This window comes from Urocitellus parryii, unplaced genomic scaffold, assembly GCF_045843805.1.
Source record: "Urocitellus parryii isolate mUroPar1 unplaced genomic scaffold, mUroPar1.hap1 Scaffold_114, whole genome shotgun sequence".
NCBI classification, from domain to species: Eukaryota; Metazoa; Chordata; class Mammalia; order Rodentia; family Sciuridae; genus Urocitellus; species Urocitellus parryii.
In genome coordinates this window covers 447,222-453,221 of record NW_027551871.1, presented here as the reverse complement: position 1 = coordinate 453,221, position 6,000 = coordinate 447,222, and the positions used below count along the sequence as shown (strand labels likewise).

The 6,000-nt window shown below is 35.7% G+C and overlaps 2 pseudogenes; both read left to right on the top strand.

Annotated features, from left to right (window-relative positions):
* Positions 1-659: 659 nt before the first annotated feature.
* On the top strand, positions 660-1,854 carry LOC144251584 (unconventional prefoldin RPB5 interactor pseudogene; annotated as a pseudogene).
* A 2,335-nt stretch (positions 1,855-4,189) lies between these two features.
* LOC144251583 (E3 SUMO-protein ligase ZBED1-like) overlaps positions 4,190-6,000 on the top strand; it is a 61,093-nt pseudogene continuing 59,282 nt past the window's right edge.

Sequence of the window (6,000 nt, the reverse complement as noted above, 5' to 3'; positions counted from 1 at the left end):
TAACAATAAGAATAGCTGGCACTAATGAGACATACAGAAAGGAAAAAAAAGAGTTGACTTAAAGAAGTAGATTTAAATGACAACTTACATTTGGAATATAGGTTTAGGGTCTATCTCCAGAGTAAAGGACACATTTGTTTCCTGGCCAGGATAATAAACATACTCTCTCTCTCTGAAGGGTAAAAATTAGACTGCTTTGCTAGTAGCCCCTTAAGAGTAGAGAGTTTTCTAAACTCCAAGTTTCTCAGTTGTGACACAAATACACTGTGTACAAATATCTACAGAGTCACTCAGCACTGCCTGAATCATGGATCTCATAACAGGGGAACTGGTGACAACTTGAAGCTCATACTGTTATGCCCTGAGTCCTAAGTATGTTTTCTCTGATCCAGGAGATTTCTGTCTTTCACCAGCATCTATGTTAACTGTGGCAACCTCTCTAAACTGTGACAGCAGCAGCGGGCGCACAGTGCATGAAGGCAACCAGGAGGACTCTGGGCAGCAGCCGGCCGGGCCGCCTCCATAAACCGGTGCCCCATTCACGGAGGCCCCTTCTGATTCTGGAATGTGTGGAAGTTTGTGACACACGCTTCCGCCTTGGCCTTGGTGCTGTTGCGTGCCCTGGAGGTGGTGTGGCTCTGTGAGGAACAGGAAAAGATGTAAGAAAAACAATAAATGGTTTAAAAAAAGTGATGGAAAATTTTTGAATCCAGAGTTAAATTCACAGAAGATTTGGAAAAATGAGTGATGCTGCAGGTGATATTGCTGAGATTAAAAGTGACTTTGAGTTTAAAGCCAAACAACGAATTTCTCAAAAACCTCATTCCAAACAAAATCTTCAAATACTTTTGAAGCAAATTTTGCAAATGAAGTAAAATCTGAGGATATACTTGCTAATAAGAAACTGTGGGCTCGACTTGAAGAATTATAGAGATAAGAATTGCTGGGTGAACTTGATAGTAAGCCTGATACTGTGACTGCAAATGGAGAATACCCAGCCTCTTCTAAAGTGGAGAAGGAAGATTAAAACACAAATGTGAATGTGATACATCAAGAAACAAAGTCCCTTGCCCCCAGCAGTAATCATTAGGATGTTACACATTTAGAACAATTCAATGGACAATTGACTAGTCAGTTGAACTTTTCAGTAAATGGTTCAAGTTTTTGTCAGAGTAATGAAGAAGATGATGAAGACAACAGTCATGATGGTGATAATGAAAATGACCATAATGCTTTAAGAATTGGAGATAATTCTGTACCAAAAATATATTTTTCTCATACGGTTGAACCTAAGAGGATTCGAATAAATACTGGAAAAAAATACCACTTTAAATTCAGTGAAAAGAAAGAAGTCGTCAAACGTAAAGGACAACTCTGGAAGAGTGGTCATTCTGCTCAAGAGCTTCCTACAATCAGGACTCCTGCTGACATTTACAGAGTCTTTGTTGATGTTGTGAATGGAGAATATGTTCCTTGTAAATCTATTCTGAAGTCTCAAAGCAGAGAAAATAGTGTTTTTAGTGATATCAATGAAAGTAGTGCTGCTGAATTTGATAAGAGGATTTTTTGAGGAGTATTAGCTGTGAAAAAGCCAATTGCAGTGACACCAGTGAAAGCATTTTAAAAGAAGAACCACAAGAAAATCATCAGAATAAACTTTTCCCATTATCAGGAGCACCTGAGGCTTTTTCTGGAACTGTAATAGAAAAAGAATTTTTATCCTCTTTAACACCACACCCAGTCATTGCTCATCCTGTACTACTCACCATTCTGGAACAAAAAGAAATTCTGTCAGAAGTATCAGAATGAACTGCCAAAAGGGTTTCAAAGTTCAAAGCTGCCATATTTCAATAGAAAAACTAGGAAATGGGAGTTTACATCCTAAAACCTAGTTGTGAATTTTTAGAATGTATAAGCAAAATATGTTACATGTACTTTGAAATAAGGTGTTTTGAATTAGTTTGGTAGCAAGCTGTCATTCTTATCAGTGATATTACAAAAACCAAAGTAAATGTTGGAATATAGTAATATTCAGCTTGTTTTGTTAATTCTCTTACTACTAAGTTGGCCTTACAATTTTGAATTATTTTTCAAAGAACACAGTTCATACACATTGCTTTTGTGTTTTAAACTAAACACAAGCAGTTTTGTACCAGCTGTGATACTGTGTGTACCTAGCTGCTCCCCAACCAACTTTTTGACAGCATCACTTTTTAGGGCTTCAGTGTGAGTTCACAGATGATAGTTCCCTTGACTTTGACTTCCAAACTTTTCTAGCAGGTATAAATACCTAATTCCAATGTTAAAACACTCACACCAGAAAACATAAAGTGGATTCAGTTTCCCCAAGTAATTCCAGATATAAAATGCAGTGTTTTCTCTGCTGCAGTTCTAAGCCATTACAGGTGCCTGACAAATTGCTGATAAAGAATTTGAGTTGGTGATGGTTTCCTTGATACCTAAAAATTTGGACTGCTAATGAGAACATCCACCCAGTAAACACATTTTACCTCACATTTAACCATTCCTATAGTACTCCAGCCTGGGCTTCCAGAAAGCTACTTTTTGGAGAAAATTAAGATGAATCTGTGGCAAAATGCATTTTAAATTGACTAAAAATGATTTAGTTTTACTTATTATATTTCCTCAAAAAAGAGGTTTATAAAACTAAATTCAACTCTTATATAATTTCTTGAATTGTAAACTGAAGTTTTCTGTCCTAAAATGGCATTTATAAAGAAATTTATCAAAATTAATGTGAAAGTTTCAGTCTAAAAACTGTGTCATATATTCTAACAGGTTACAAAAAATGCAAAAAAAGCCAACTCAAAAACAGTTTATACCAAAGAATAAATAGCACAAGTTTTTGTATTATATGTTTCCAGAGTTCAAAAATTATGGTGATATGATTTGCTCAATATAACACCTAAATTTACACTTTGAAGGTTATGAGAAAAGAATTCCTGTTTCATTTCAATAGACATCCTCATGAACATATATAATATTTTAGATTTAAGTGTACATAATTAAATTGCTGCCCATGAAGGTGCAAAAATATTTAAAATGTTGTATTTAAAACATTGATTTGGGTTAATACATTATTGGTATCCAGAAAATAATATGTTTTTACTTTATTACTTGTCTGAATTAAATAAATAAAAGAATGTACACATATGTATAATGTCTCAGCATAACAGCTACTGAGTATTAGCTTAGTTTTTAAATTCTAAATAAATGTGAAAATAGAAATGCATAAATAACTATTTGGGAATACCCATAATAATATTTTTGATTATATTTAACAAATGTATTGTGTGTAAAAACCTGGAAGAAAAATTCACTAAAAAAATATTTTAACCTTAATATAGACCATTTTCTTTAATCAATACATAATATTTGTATAACTGTAAAACAAATTAGCATATTTGTGCTGTTCTTTACCATTTAAAATAAGTAATGATGTATAGGTATTCTCAAATGTTTGGATGTATCTTTTAAACTCCATTAGTAAATTGAGTCTGACATTATTCAATTAAGCCAGTATTTTAAAATACATTCAGGTTGTGGATGATGGGAAGTCATGGTGCTCAATGCAGAGCAAGATATTGTATTGGATTTAAAGTTAATTAACATACTTTTGTGACAGAATTTATATAATATTTATCAATTTAGCAGCAGCATGAACCAAAATATCAAGTAGAATTGGGGAGAGAAAAATAAAATTGAAATTTAAAAATCCATAATATTTTCATTTTATTTTCTACAATATGGGAAATAAGACCACTATTTGCACCAAAACATTGCCATTTGATTCCTGAACAGGAAATTTCAAAGGCAGCAGCTGACCCAAGTGGCCCTATTGAGGACTGAAATGCCCACTTCCAATTTTCCAAGCCAGGGCTCTGGCTAGGCTAGACTATGAAGGGTATGTTTTTCTAATTTGTTCACCCCAGCAGGTGCCTTTTCTTATTTATCCTCCAGAGATAGTGCATTTTCCTAATTGGACAGTCCAGAGTGTATGCTTTTACTATTTTGCACAGAGCACTGGATGCTTGGCCATCCTGCCTCTCTACCCATTGGACTAGGAGCACTGTGAGACCAAGGAGACCCATCTTCAGGGAAGTGATACACACACAAACTGGATCAAAGCCGACAAACTCAGGTTAGAAGGCATGTAATTGAATACGGCATGAAGATGGAAACTGATGAATTGTGCCCATTTTCCATGGAGTCAGCTGAATCTGCAGAGGTACCTTTGTTTTTATAAAACTCTCTGTAAGAGGTCAGTTCCATTTAGAAGTGTTTAATCAATGAGAATTTATTTAAGAAATCACTTATTGTAACATGGGCAGCATTCAAGAAAGTAACAAGTGATGAGTTTACCCAGACACCAGCATCAGTGGAAACATTACCACTATTCTATTGAAGAGGACCAGAAAGAGCAGAGCAGTAGGAAGAGGCTGACATCATGAACTGAATGAGTCATAACCAAAGTGAAGCGCCAGAGAGGATGAGCAGGAAAAAATGCCCTGATTTTTCTCCTTTTGCCCTCTGTTCCTCAGTTTCCTTGCCAAACCCCAAAAGAAGACAGGACAGGGGAGCTCAGGCAACACAACATTGAGGATCAGACTCTTGGGGCACAGAGGAGAGCAATTGCAAGGTGAGACATTACTACCACAAGATGCAAATTACAACACGGACAACCATTATGTTGGGGACAGGTAGATTTAGTGAGCCTTAATCTATGCTAAGGATTTACCCTCAACCTTATGAAGTCAGTTCTCTTATAATCCTGGTTATACAAATGGAAAAATTAAGGCAAAGAGAAACTAAGTTACTTGTCTTCTATGGTACACAGCCAGTAAGTACACTTTTTGTGGTACACAGCTAGTAAGTACTGCTCTGGGACACATGTTACATAGTATAACATAAAACTAGTGGGACCTTGTCTCAAAATGAAATTAAAAAGGCTAGAGATGTAGCTCAGTGGTAGACTGCTTGTCTAGCATGCAGAAGTTTTAGGGTTTGATCCCTAATAGTATCCCCCTTCCCCAATAAAATGGTTTCAAAATAAATTACAAAGTTAGCCCTAAGAAGGCTTTGCTAAGGAGCATTTTCAACTGAGAAATTCTAGTCTTTATTAGAGTTCAGCTCTGATCGTGACCTTATTTTCAACAGAGGGTCATGGTCTGTGCCATGTGTGAAATCCATGAGAGGTACCCCTAAGCCAACATGTGAGGCCCCTGAACTGAAATCTTGGCTTCACTTAGTGAATATCCTCACCTTCATCCCCCTTTCCTCAAAGTACATACTGTCATGTTAGGTGGCAATACTTAATATTCACTGGGCATTGGGCACATCTTGGGCACTATGCAGAGTATAAGTTGTGCTACTTCTCAATAACTCTATGAAACGAAAGGCAATTTTATACTTGAAGAAACTGAGTTTTAAGGAGATTGAATGATGCAGCCACAAAAGTCCAGCTAGGAAGTTGATCTGACACAAATGGTTTCACTCCTGCACTTAGTCTTTAAGCTACTAGTTCTCTGAGTATAGGAAACAGATGAAAATTTTAAACCAGCCTAGAACTTTGGATAACTCTTCAGGAAAGCTACAGAATAAAGGAGATGAATAAATAGTGTGGGCAAAACAGTGGGGAAGATTTCTCCAGTGGCTCAAGGAGTAATAATTATAAAGGACTCTGGAGAAGAAGTGGGCCAAAAGAGTCATGTAAGGATAATGTAAAAACAGTTGGATTAAGGAATACTGTGTGGAGAAGAATAAATACTAAACTGCAAAACTCAAACTGGAATCTCTGTAAATGGCAGGGACTGGGAATAAAATTTTTGGTTATCATTTTTTTATTTCTTCAATCTCCCAAACTTGTGATGGTTATTAATCTTCTCATTTTTTAAATCGGGATATAACATACAAAGAGAGAAGTATATAATCTTAAATGTTTGACTTAAAGATATGATTTAAATGTTTAACATGTAAAGA